The sequence below is a fragment of the Delphinus delphis genome, chromosome 4 (assembly GCF_949987515.2).
Source record: "Delphinus delphis chromosome 4, mDelDel1.2, whole genome shotgun sequence".
In the NCBI taxonomy this organism is placed as follows: domain Eukaryota; kingdom Metazoa; phylum Chordata; class Mammalia; order Artiodactyla; family Delphinidae; genus Delphinus; species Delphinus delphis.
Genome location: NC_082686.1, coordinates 7,956,039 through 7,970,570, shown reverse-complemented (window position 1 = coordinate 7,970,570; position 14,532 = coordinate 7,956,039).

The following is a 14,532-nucleotide window of genomic DNA, read 5'->3' as shown; positions in this document are numbered from 1 at the left end:
AAATTATATGGTCACTCTACATATAGATAACGTGATATTTTTACAGGATGTCTAAAGAATTATTTATCTTTGAAGACCAGAAACCTTAGACAATATGTCTTCATGATTATCTTTTTTTGTGAGATTTTTTCTGGAACAAGGTATTTCCTTATAACCTGCAGGTTGAAATTCTCTTTTATTTTTGGAAAGTTGTCTTGAATTATATCTTTAAATATTTTTCTACACTCCTTCCTCCCTTGCTTTTTTGTTTTTTCTAATGGTATGAAGGCTATGCAGGTTAGATCTTCTTTGTCTTCCATATGTAAAACATATTCTCTCTAATCCTTTTAAAATACTTATTCATTTTTTCTTGCTTTTCTCTTTCCTATTCTCTATATGCTTTATTATGTTTTTCATAGTGTTCATTCTCTTTTGTGTTGCTTTTAAGTGGACCTTCATTACTAGGATTACTTTTTCAATTTCTTTTCTAAGCTTTCCTTTCTTTGGCTTGTATGGACATTTCCCTGAGCTCTTACATGTCTATTTGTGCTTTTGTATTACAGAGGAAACAGCCTAACTAGGCTTTTGTAATTCAGTTTTATCTCTTCAGAACCAATTTCACCTACTCTGTCACAATTTTCACCTGCTCTATGGCAATATTTTTCTATTTAATATTTCTTATTTGCCTTTTTTTTCTTTTCATCATGTACTTATGGCACTCTAATTACATAGATTCTATTTTAATTCAGTTTTAAATTATGAATTTTGCTTAAATAAACAGAAGTTTTTATGGACAACAAATTTCAGAAGGTTTAGATGGAGAGGAGTCAGAGTTATGTTCCTGAATATTAGACAAAGTGCTGTGTGCCTGAGTGTACTCTTTCAGCCTTTACTTCTCCAAACCAAATCAAAGATCAGCTCTGCATTGCTGTTCACAATGCTGAGTGTCTCTGCTACACCATCTTCACCAACAAGATGGCTCCTACAAATTATATGACTTTTCCATGTGACTCTTTATTCAGTACCACACTCCTTGCTTATCAAGAATCTGTGTCCATTTAAACTATTAAAATCACAAAATGATGACACTGGAAAAAAAATCGAGGAAATACAATGGAGTTATACATTTCTTTGGTTTACACAAAAGAAATTAGTAAAAGGAAAAAGAGAAAAAGAAACAAAGGGACAAGGAACAGACTGCATAAGTAGCAAACAAATAGCAAGATGGAGGCATACATTCAGTCATATCAGACATTAAATTAAAATGGATCAAATTATAATTCAAAGGCAAAGATCGTCAGGCTCAATAAGAAAAGATCCAATTATATACTATTTCACAGAGTTACACTTTAAATATAAAGGCAGAGTTAGGCTGAAAGTGTAAAGATGGAAAATTACATACTCTGTAAATATTAGCTAAGTAAGGTTGGTCTGGCAAATTAATATCACAAAAAAAGATGGAAAGGCAAGAAGTTCTGGTGGTGATGAGAGGGACATTTCACAATATAAAAGGTGAATTCAGTAGGAAGACATAAGAATCACAAATGTATGTGTATCTAATAACATAGCTTCTAGATACAGAAAGCAAAATTTGACAGAAATTAAAGAGAGATAAACAAATCCACAATCACAATAAAGACAAATCTACAATCACCTCTCTCAGTAACTAATAGAACAGGCAAAACAATCAGTAGGAACACAGATTTCAATGGCATTAATAGTCAAGGTGACCCAATTGATGCTTATAAAACACTTCACCCAACAATTGCAGAATACACACTATTTTCAAGTGCACATGAAATATTCACCAAAATAGACTCTACATTGAGTGACAAAGCAAGTCTTAAAAAATTTCAAAAGATTGAAATCACGCTGAGAATATTCCCTTACTATAGTGGAATTAAAGTTGAAATCAATAACAAAAACTAACTAGTTATCTGTAAATATTAAGCCCCACATTCTTAAATAACCCATGTGTTAAAGAAAAAGCACAATGGATTAGAAATATCTTGACTTGAAATGATAATTAAAATATAATCCATCAACATGTGTGGGGTATAGCCAGAGCAGGGCTTGACAGGGGGATATATTGTTCTAATGTGCAAACTAGAAGACAAGGTGAAAGCTAATTACCTAAACTCCAATCTGAAAAGGCTTAGAAAAATAAGAGCAAATTTAATCGAAAGTAAGTACCAGGAAATAAATACTTTTAAAAAGGCCCTAGGGCTTCCCTGGTGGCGCAGTGGTTGAGAGTCCGCCTGCCGATGCAGGGGACACGGGTTCGTGCCCCGGTCCAGGAAGATCCCACATGCTGCAGAGCGGCTGGGCCCGTAAGCCGTGGCCACTGGGCCTGCGCGTCCGGAGCCTGTGCTCTGCAACGGGAGAGGCCACAGCAGTGAGAGGCCCGCATATCGCAAAAAAAAAAAAAAAAGGCCCTAAATCAATGAAATGGCAAAACAGAACTGCAATAGACAAGAATCAACATGACCACGAATCAACATGACCAATCTTTTTTAAAAGATTAAAAAAATAATATAATGTTTACAAGACTGATGAATAAAAATGAGTGAAAACACAAGTTATCAATACCAGTCATGAAAACTTAGATTTAACCACAGATCCTACAGATAAGAAAAGGATAATAAGAGGAAATTAAGAGCAACTTTATATCAATAAATTCAACAGGTTAGATAAAATGGAGAAATTATTTGAAAAAATCAATTTATCAAAAACTGATACAAGGAGTATAATATCTGAGTATTCTCATATTGTTTAATGAAATGGAATCTGTTATTAAAAACAGTCCCTGTACAAAAACTTCAGTCCCAACTGACTTCGCTGTTAAATTTTTTTGAAAATTTAATGAAGAAATGATACTAATCCTATATAACTCTTTCACAGGAAGGAGAAAAGGGGAATATTTCCTCGCTCATTTTATGAGGCCAGCATAACGTTGAGAACAGAACCTGATGAGAACATTGTAAGAGAGTTGCAGACTGATATCTCTGATGAACACAGAAATCTTAAACAAAAAATTAGCTATTATTAACAAAAAATCACTGGCAAAATAAAGGAGGAAAGCCATACGATTCTCTCAATAGATTCAGAGAGTCACTCAGTGAAATTCAACACCTGTTCATCACAAAAACACTCAGTAAAGTAGAAATAGAAGGAAACTTCCTGCATTTGATAAAAGTATCTGAAAAGCTTATGGCTAATATATGAAATTCTGAATCATGAAATATTGAATGCTTTTCCCTCTAGGATCAGGCGAGACAAAAATGTTTGCTATCACCACTTACATTCAACATTATACTGAGGTTCAAGTATGTACAATCATGGGAAAAAAGAAATAAAAGCACACAGTTTGAAAATGAAGAAGTGAAATATTATTTACAGATAAGAAGTTGTGTACACAGAAGATCTAAAGGAATTTACAATCTATTAAAACTAATTAATGAATTAAGCAAAACTCTGGGATACATGGTCAATATACAAACATCAGTTCTTTCCATATGTTTGCCACAAATTAATTGGAAAATGAAATGGTAGGGTTAGAAAACTGTTTTAAGGAGCCACTCAAACATAACTGAGGACACTTACTTGACACTTACTTATTCCTTGCTAAAGCCTGTATTGATCACTGGTATAAGAAACATGAAAGATACTCTAGCAAAAATTTCTGTATAAATGTAAAGTGGTATTGTTGGTAATGTTATCATTGCAGATTGTTTTCGAGGGGAGAACTTTACACAGGAAGTACAAGCAAAATTGAACCATGAGCAAAGTATGTTATTACCTTCAGGGCATCCTTAACTTAAACCAGATAATTATTCACAGGCTCAGAAACCTCTGGGACAAGAAGCCATGGCTATAAGCCAAGAGAGAAAAAATTGGATATTTCCTTAATACCCACTGAAGAGAGGAAAAGCAATTAGAGAGTAGATCATTTAAGTAAAGGAAGATGGGGAAACACCAAGTCGGTATCCAGCCAATTATTCAATCAGATGATAGCATAAATCATGCAACAAATATTCTCTTGCTTACCCAAAGTTCCAGGAATTGGCTCCTTGAGTTTTTAGCAGTAGCGGATTGGAGAGGTGAGTCAATCTACGCCTCCCACCTCTGTTCTTCTCACAGATGAGAAAGTGGCAGCCTAGGGGGGCTATGAGATTTGCCCCAAATGACCCACTTAACTGCAGAGTTGGGGGAGAGACCGGCCACCACCGGATGCCTAGTCCAGGGCTCTCTCCATCTCTTCTGCCTTCCTTCCATCAGGTTTGAGAGAGAATTTACAAAGTGTTTGCAGCAATTTGAAGGAAATAACACCAGCACTAAAGGTGGCCCGAGATCACCAACAGTCTTGAACCCGGAGGCTCCTCTGTAGGGGTGGAAAGACTTTCCCCCCACCTTCCTAGGTTCCAGGTTCAAGACTGTTGGTGATTCAGGCCAACAGTGCTGGTGTTATTTCCTTCAAATTGCTGCAAACACTTTGTAAATTCTCTCTCAAAACCTGATGGAAGGAAGGCAGAAGAGATGGAGAGAGCCCTGGACTAGGCATCAGGTGGCCTGTCTCTCCCTCCGACTCTGCAGTTAAGTGGGTCAACTTGGGGCAAATCTCATAGCCCCCCTAGGCTGCCATTTTCTCATCTGTGAGAAGGGCGGAGGTGGGAGGTGTGGATTGACTCACCCCTCCAATTCGTTACTGCTAAAAATACAGTGAGCCAATTCCTTAACCTTTGGGGTAAGCAAGAGATGATATTTGTTGCATGGTGATTTGTACCATCATCCTATTGAATAACTGGCTGGATACTGACTTGATGGTGTTTCCCCATCTTCCTTTACTTAAATGATCTACTCTCTAATTGCTTTCCCGCTCTTAAATGGGTATTAAAGAAATGTCCAATTTTTTCTTTCTTGTTGTTGGAGCTGGTGTCTTTCAGAGCCCCCTCCCCTGCCTGCCCCGCCACAAATCAATTGCTCGGAATGAGCTGGAGGTACGGAGAATGTCTTTTGTAACATGGAATCGAAGTCCAGGCATAGGAAGCAGATGAAGGAAATTTTAATGAGAAGGGAGGATATGAGAATAGTTCTCAAGAACTTAGTGAAGTAAAGAAGGAAACAAATACTTGTTGGATGCCTGCTAGGCTCCTGGTATTCTGGGCTTACTGCCACATGTTTATTTCTGAAATGAGACGTGGGAAGAGGCCTATTTTATGATATTCCCAAGATTTAGAACCTGATTCATTAGGTTAAAAAATATAGGGACATAGGGTCTATTTTTTTCTCCTAATCGCCAGTAATTCATTGTAGAAAATTTGAAAAAAGGCACAAAAAAGGGAAATATCACCTATAATTGTACCACCCTGTGGTAAATATTACAGAAATTTATTTTAATATATATAATTTTCATTACAAAATTGAAGTCATACCAAATCTACTACTTTATTTATTCTTTTATTATGTGTTCTATTTTGACATGATTTAAAAAAATATATCTATTTATTGGCTGCGCAGGATCTTTGTTGCGGCGTGTGGGCTCCTTTAGTTGCAGCATGCAGGCTCATTTAGTTGCAGCATGTGGGCTCATTTAGTTGTGGCATGAGGGATCTAGTTCTCTGACCAGGAATCGAACCTGGGCTCCCTGCACTGGGAGTACAGAGTCTTAACCACTGGGCCACCAGGGAAGTCCCTATTTTGACATGATTTGCCACTTTTTTTTTTTTTTTTTGCGGTACGCGGGCCTCTCACTGTTGTGGCCTCTCCCGTTGCGGAGCACAGGCTCCAGATGCGCAGGCTCAGCGGCCATGGCTCACGGGCCCAGCGGCTCCGCGGCATGTGGGATCTTCCCGGACCGGGGCACGAATCCGCGTCCCCTGCATCGGCAGGCGGACTCTCAACCGCTGCGCCACGAGGGAAGCCCGATTTGCCACATTTTTTTAGTCAAGCCCCCACTGCTGGACATTTAGGTTGTTTCCAATGTTTCAACTTAAGGATGTCCTCGAGGGGAGTTGCTTGAAGGGTGGTGGATTGGCCAGGGCAAGTGTTGAAAGAAAAGGAGACGTTTAGCCTGAGAAAAACTAGATTCAGGTGGGAAAATCACAGCTTTCTTCCAATATTTGAAGGTTGGTATTTGGAGGAGGAGTGAGACTTGGTCTTTGTGGTCCCAAAAGTGTGGGTGGAAAGTGTGAGGTGGTCAGTTCATGGTGTATACAGTTAAGGGCAGCTTCAGGAGGTAGTGAGTTTCCAGCTCATGAAGATGTTTAAACGCAGACTAAAAATCACTTATGCTTACAGTAGAAAGACCGGAGAGTTTTGAAAACACAGAAGAAGTGATTTATTCATTATTTTTTGAAGGGGAAGATGTCATGGAAAAGACTTCAAAAGCAAAAATTTGGAGGCAAATCTCTTATTATTTATTATTATTTGTATCAGGGCCCAATATTTATATAATAATTTACAGTTCACAAAGTATTAGAAAGAATCCCCCTTTTAAAATGAGAGAACAAAGTTAGGGATGCAGGCTTTTTTGGGGGTAGTAGCTTTATTGAAGTATAAATGCATACAATAAACTACACATACCTAAAAATAAATAAATAAAATTGAATAAAATGAGAGAACAGATTCAGAGAGGTTAAGTAAACCACCCAAGTTCCTACAGCTGGGAGGTAGTGGAGCTGGACCAGAGGCTCACGTTCACAGTCCCTACAACCACTCACTTTTCCAGTTGCTATTATTACTCTGTTAAGGTCAGCAGTCCCTTCTTGAAAGTCCAGACTCACAGGACTTTGCCTGTGCCCTGCTTCACTGCAAGGCAATGAAAATGTCCCCAATGACTAATGTGAACAGAATGTCGCAGTACAGCTAACAGGGTCTCCTGTGTGTCCTTTCTATGCCATAGCAGCGACTTCAAGATTAGGGGTCTGACAGGTGAGGGCGGGGCTCCTTCCCACTCTACCATCCTAGGATTCCATGATGTCTCAGGTGCCTTCTGCTCAGGACAGGGCCCCCGTCCCTGGCGGTCTGAATGACTATACCTGCCACATTATCCCTCTTGTCTCATATATACCTTCGACCCTGTCAACTCAGACCCCCAGAACACTGGGTTTTGAGCCTCCGCTCTATCTGTCTAGCTGGAAAGCACATAGCCCAGGAAATTATTCCTGTTTCTGGCATCCACCCCGAATCCTTGCCTAGTCTGTTTGGGCTTGGCGCACTGAAATGAAATGTCAGGTTCCCTTTTGGCTCCAAGAAGTTGCCCAGCATCATATTCCAGTGAGCGACTCCCAGCTGCACTCCTGGGGGACCCTCCCCACCTGGCCTTTCTAGCAAAGCAAGTAAGCGGGTCCCATATATTGACCCACCTCCCTGAAAACACCTTTGGGTTTATAACTCTCCCACGCAGGCTCCCTCCCAATCTGCAGGAAGCCTGCATCCACCGTGGGACAGAGAGGAAGGCCGGAAGCAGATGGCCACCCCCTTTCAAGCCCAGAGTGAAGTGGGCTTCTCTTGCTTTTAACCATTTCCTGGTTTCAGCTGTTTTGCAATTCGATGGTGGCTCCATTCTTACAAAAACATCTACTTGGTTGCCAGTATATTTCAAGCACTGGGGGTTAAAAAAAAGCCAAGTGAGCTAGGCCTCTGCCCTTGAAGAGCTTCCTTTCCTCCTGGCAGACGGAAAAGGAAACCTATAATGAAGATGCAGGAAGAGAAATGCTTTGATGAGGGAATGAGACCTTCCAAAAGAGAGAACAGTGTTATGGGGGCCTCAGTTGGGGATGCCTCTACCAAGGAGGCCTGAGGGTCAGATCGTGAGAGGACTGGGTGACAAACTGAGGCGTAGGAGTCTTATCCCCAAAGCAGTGAGAGCCCTTTAGGTGTTTACAGGTGATATTATACTGAATTTGAGAAAGAGTCCTCTGCAGCCCTGAGGAGGAGGGGGAAGGAGGAACAAGCTAAGAGGCTGGGACGGGGCTTTTACTCTTTATGTCCTTCTTTTCTGTTCTGTTTGGGTTTTCAAACCATAAGCTTGAACTGTTTTTATTTTTAAAATAAACAGTCATTATAATGGGATTAGTGGTTCCTTTGGTCTTAGTCTTTATACTCTTCATGTTATAGATTTAAAAAGGAAACATAATAAATAATTTTTGCTTTTAAAATTCTGGAATTGGGCTTGTCTGGTGGCGCAGTGGTTGAGAGTCCGCCTGCCGATGCAGGGGACGCGGGTTCGTGCCCCGGTCCGGGAAGATCCCACATGCCACGGAGCGGCTAGGCCCGTGAGCCATGGCCGCTGAGCCTGCGCGTCCGGAGCCTGTGCTCCGCAACGGGAGAGGCCACAACAGTGAGAGGCCCGCGTACCGCAAAAAAAAAAAATTCTGGAATTGCTTTCAGACATGGGAAAGAACAGGCGTTTTTGTTGACCTTCACAAATGGTTTGGCTATTTGATTCTGCCCTTAAGCTGCTAATAGTACAAGCAGACAGAAGGCTGTTATTTTTGTGTTTGGGATATAGAAGCTAAAAGACTCAGCCACACAGAATTCCTGCCTAAACCCCTGTCCAATGAGAATGCCCTAATCTATGATTTCTCAGACTGGAGGTACTTGGGGTGAGCTGTGGACTGTGCAGGAACACTGGTTTGAGAAACACTGATGAAATAGAACTAGCTCCATGGTAATCGCTAACATTACTGTATCTCTTCAGTGGAATCTTCTTCTTCCAGTTTTGCCCTGCAACAATCTATCCTCTGGCACTAGAGAAATTCTATCCATTTTAAGATCAGAAGAGAACATTTCCCACTTCTATACAAATCAATGGACAGTTTCTCATAAAGTTTTACAATTGCCAAAAACCTCACGTAGGGAAATAGGAAGGAAATAGCAGTAGATCATCATTCATTTAACAATACAAAGCAAAACAGCATTTATGGTATGCCAGATATGGTGATATAATGATGAAAATATAGGAACCTTGCCCTAAAAGCACGTATAGTTTAGACATGCAAATACAATGTAATAAAGTAATACCACTGCTATACCCACATAAATACCTTTTGCACTGAATTGAAGCAAACACTGGAAAATAGCAGGAAATGGACATACCAAAAAACACTGTAGGAATATTAAATGATGTCCACTAACATACCTACATTAAAGCGCCAAGAAAATAGCCAAAGTTCTCCAAAACTGTTGAGCTAATGAACCATTGAAGTAAGTGGCTTTTGTAGATCTCTGTGCCTCCTACTTAGTTTTAATTCCAGGTACTTAATTGTTTTTCACAGTTTCATTAGGGTATTTTTCCTCAACCTGTTAATTTCAAGGAAGGTATTTATATATATATATATATATATATATATATATATATATATATATATGAATCAATATATTAAATTGTAGTTCTTTTCAAGTCTTGCCAAAATGTTGCAAAATACTGTTTCAAGGTATTTCCAAACAGTGCAAATATCCAGTTTAATCCACAATTTCACATTTTCTATTCAACCTTTATCTTGATGTCACAGAAAAAGAAAATGTTAATGATAATTCATGAAATAATACTGGTAAACATTCTTACAGGTTAGGAAAGTAATGAATATTGTATTGTCCTCCTTCTAAAAAATAACAGCATTAGAACCCCACCTTGGGATAAACAACCTTGTAGGCAACCTTATTGATGCTAGGATAATGGCAGCAGAGCACTTGGTCCCAGTGGCTGTTCAAGAGGAGGCAGGGATGCTGAGGGCAGTGAGGCTGAGAGCAGGAAAGAAGTCTGGGCTAGATCCAAGGAGAGATGGCCACAGGTAAATTGACTGTGGTGATGAATGTCTGGTGTTGATATCATACACTAGCCTAACAACAGCATATGGCCTGCCAGTTTTCTTTTCTTCCTTTCTCCTCCCCCCTTTCTTCCCTCTCTCCTCCACCTCCTCCTTCATCCCCTCCTCCCTTCCTCCTTTCTTTTTCTCCTCCTCCTTATTCTTTGCAGTAACTAAAAAAAAAAAGAAATCGATAAAAAATAAAATCAATATATATGACATTTTATATTTCCTTTTCCCCCAAATAGGCATAGGATATACACAAGCAGAGCACAAATAGCTAATAAACATATATATACATATATACAAAGAAGATACTAAATGGTCAAAGAAATGCAAATTGGAAGTTTTAGCCACAGCAATCAGAGAAGAAAAGGAAATAAAAGGAGTCCAAATCGGAAAAGAAGAAGTAAAACTGTCACTGTTTGCAGATGACATGATACTATACATAGAGAATCCTAAAGATGCTACCAGAAGACTACTAGAGCTAATCAATGAATTTGGTAAAGTAGCAGGATACAAAATTAATGCACAGAAATCTCTGGCATTCCTATACACTAAGGATGAAAAATCTGAAGGTGAAATCAAGAAAACACTCCCATTTACCACTGCAACAAAAAGAATAAAATATCTAGGAATAAACCTACCTAAGGAGACAAAAGACCTGTATGCAGAAAATTATAAGACACTGATGAAAGAAATTAAAGATGATACAAATAGATGGAGAGATATACCATGTTCTTGGATTGGAAGAATCAACATTGTGAAAATGACTCTACTACCCAATGCAATCCCCATGAAACTACCACGGGCATTTTTCACAGAACTAGAACAAAAAATTTCACAATTTGTATGGAAACACAAAAGGCCCCGAATAGCCAAAGCAATCTTGAGAACGAAAAACGGAGCTGGAGGAATCAGGCTCCCTGACTTCGGACTATACTACAAAGCTACAGTAATCAAGACAGTATGGTACTGGCACAAAAACAGAAATATAGATCAATGGAACAGGATAGAAAGCCCAGAGGTAAACCCACGCACATATGGTCATCTTATCTTTGATAAAGGAGGCAGGAATGTACAGAAGAGAAAGGACAGCCTCTTCAATAAGTGGTGCTGGGAAAACTGGACAGCTACATGTAAAAGTATGAGATTGAATCACTCCCTAACACCATGCACAAAGATAAGCTCAAGGTGGCTTAAAGACCTAACTGTAAGGCCAGAAACTATCAAACTCTTAGAGGAAAACATAGGCAGGACACTCTATGACATAAATCACAGCAAGGTCCTTTTTGACCCACCTCCTAGAGAAATGGAAATAAAAACAAAAATAAACAAATGGGACCTAATGAAACTTAAAAGCTTTTGCGCAGCAAAGGAAACCATAAACAAGACCAAAAGACAACCCTCAGAATGGGAGAAAATATTTGCAAATGAAGCAACTGACAAAGGATTAATCTCCAAAATTTATAAGCAGCTCATGCAGCTTAATAACAAAAAAACAAACAACCCAATCCAAAAATGGGCAGAAGACCTAAACAGACATTTCTCCAAAGAAGATATACAGACTGCCAACAAACACATGAAAGAATGCTCAACGTCACTAATCATTAGAGAAATGCAAATCAAAACTACAATGAGATATCATCTCACACCAGTCAGAATGGTCATCATCAAAAAATCTACAAACAATAAATGCTGGAGAGGGTGTGGAGAAAAGGGAACCCTCTTACACTGTTGGTGGGAATGTAAATTGATACAGCCACTGTGGAGAACAGTATGGAGGTTCCTTAAAAAACTACAAGTAGAACTACCATATGACCCAGCAATCCCACTACTGGGCATATACCCTGAGAAGACCATAATTCAAAAAGAGTCATGTACCAAAATGTTCATTACAGCTCTATTTACAATAGCCCGGAGATGGAAACAACCTGAGTGTCCATCATCGGATGAATGGATAAAGAAGATGTGGCACATATATACAATGGAATATTACTCAGCCATAAAAAGAAATGAAATTGAGCTATTTTTAATGAGGTGGATAGACCTAGAGTCTGTCATACAGAGTGAAGTAAGTCAGAAAGAGAGAGACAAATACCGTATGCTAACACATATATATAGAATTTAAGAAAAAAAAATGTCATGAAGAACCTAGGGGTGAAACAGGAATAAAGACACAGACTTACTAGAGAATGGACTTGAGGATATGGGGAGGGGGAAGGGTAAACTGTGACAAAGCGAGAGAGAGGCATGGACATATATACACTACCAAACATAAGGTAGATAGCTAGTGGGAAGCAGCCGCATAGCACAGGGAGATCAGTTCGGTGCTTTGTGACCGCCTGGAGGGGTGGGATAGGGAGGGTGGGAGGGAGGGAGACGCAAGCGGGAAGAGATATGGGAACATATGTATATATATATAACTGATTCATTTTGTTGTGAAGCTGAAACTAACATACCATTGTAAAGCAATTATACTCCAATAAAGATGTTAAAATGAAAAATAAATAAATAAATAAATAAAACAAGAGGGTGTGGTAGAGTGTGGGAAAAAGCCATTCTCACATACTACTTTTAGGAGTGCAAATCGGTGAAATCATTTCTGTGGGATATGTTCACAACATGAATCAAGCCTTTTAAGGATACATGCCTTTATACTAAGGAAATAACTAGACAGGTATGTAAAATGTATATATGGGCTGTTTATGCAACTTTATTTGTAATAACAAACAAAGAAGAAAACTTCCTTAAAAAAAAACTAGAGGAGCAATTAAATTAATTATGGTTCGTTCACCTGATGGAATACTTGTAGCTTTTAAAATAATTATCTAAATTTCAATTGATTAACACAAAAATTTGGTCACAACATAACTAAGTAAAAAAGGCAAAAGGCATAAAATGTACCTCTGTATGTTGTATGTGTGTGTGTGAGCTCATGTCTCCCTAAGAAAATCTGGGAGGACTTATTCCAGTATGAAGCTAATAACAAGGTTTACCTCTGGGTGGTATCTATGAATAATCTTTACCTCTATTTTTTTCCATATTGTAAAACTGTCTGTAATGACCATATATTATTTTTATTTTTTGGCTTTGGACCTCCACTGTAGAGAACTGAGTGTTAACTTTTCGGTCCATTCAGCATACTACATTTGTCAGCTTAAATAAGGCCCCTCTCTTGTTTTTTTTTTTTTTTTTTTTGCGGTACGCGGGCCTCTCACTGTTGTGGCCTCTCCCATTGCGGAGCACAGGCTCCAGACGCGCAGGCTCAGCGGCCATGGCTTACGGGCCCTGCTGCTCCGCGGCATGTGGGATCTTCCCGGACCGGGGCACGAACCCGTGTCCCCTGCATCGGCAGGCGGACTCTCAACTACTGCACCACCAGGGAAGCCCCCTCTCTTGTTTTAATTTAGTTTGTTTTTTTAAAATCTGTTTGATATACATGAATTACTTATAAAATCAGAACAAACAATAAAGCTTGTATGAGGGAACAATCAAGAACTTTCACTCAGAAGTCTGTGAGAAGAGCAAGGGTGTCCTCACCACTGTCCAGGCATGAATTGTAAATTGTGCACCTTGTCACCTGGTATGAGGCGCAAAGATAGGATTTTTGGTTAGCTTGTTTATCCTTGGAATGTTTGGGTTATAACTCCCAGTGGGGTTCCAACTGCTGAACTTTTGGGCTTAGTATGGTACACCACCAAGAGTGGTCATGAGCAGATTTGGAAACCAGCAAGAAAACCCCTGGCATCTTGACTTAGATTGGTGTATCAGTCTGCCGGGACTGCCATAACAAAGTACCACCAACCAGGTGGCTTTGACAACAGAAATGTATTGTCTCACAGTTCTGGAGGGTAGAACTCCAAAACGGAATCTTGTTCCAAGCCTCTCTACCAGTTTCTGGCAGCCTCAGGTGTACGTGGAGTTCTCCCTGTGTCTTCACATCATCTTCCCTGTGTGTGTCTGTGTGTTCAAATTTTACCTTTTTATAAGGACACCAGTCATTGGATTACGGCTCACTCCAATGACCTTATCTTGATTACCTCTGTAAAAACCCGCTCTCCAAATAATCTTGCATCATTTTGGTGTGGTGGAAAGAACATAGGCTTTGCAATTACACATGAGTTTAAATCTTGGCTTTACCACTTACTGGTGGTATGACCTTGGGAAAGTTATTTAATTATTCAGGACTTGATTTCTCACTGGTATAATGGGGAGGTAATGTTGCTGAGGTTTAGAGATACCCTAGAATGTGCTGGGTATGTGCAGGCTGTAACCATCTGTGATTTGGGGGTCTTTGCTTGTAGATGTTAATTTCTATGACTAGATATATTTGTAGTACATCTGTCTGTGGACCTGATGGGAAGATTCTCAGATGAGAGCAAGGATTTAATCACTGAACCTGGTCAAGACTAAACTGGCATCTGTACCAGGGTCCTTCCTGCCTACATGTGTTCACGTGTTTGGGATCAGCATAATTCACAGGTTACTTTTTAGATGAAGCCTGTATAAAACCATTTTACGGCATTCCAACCTGGACATGACAGTTTATTGATCAACGTTGTTTAAGGCTGTCATACTGGGAGGAGGGATGGTGGTGGCGGTGGGGTGGAGGGGAGAAAGGGTGCAGCCTTCTTGATATGAAGACCAGCAATGCCTGCTATTACTGCATGATTATAAGCTCAAGATTCTGCTTCACCCTGATAACCTTCTAGGTGGACTTGACTGAAGACAAGGGCACATT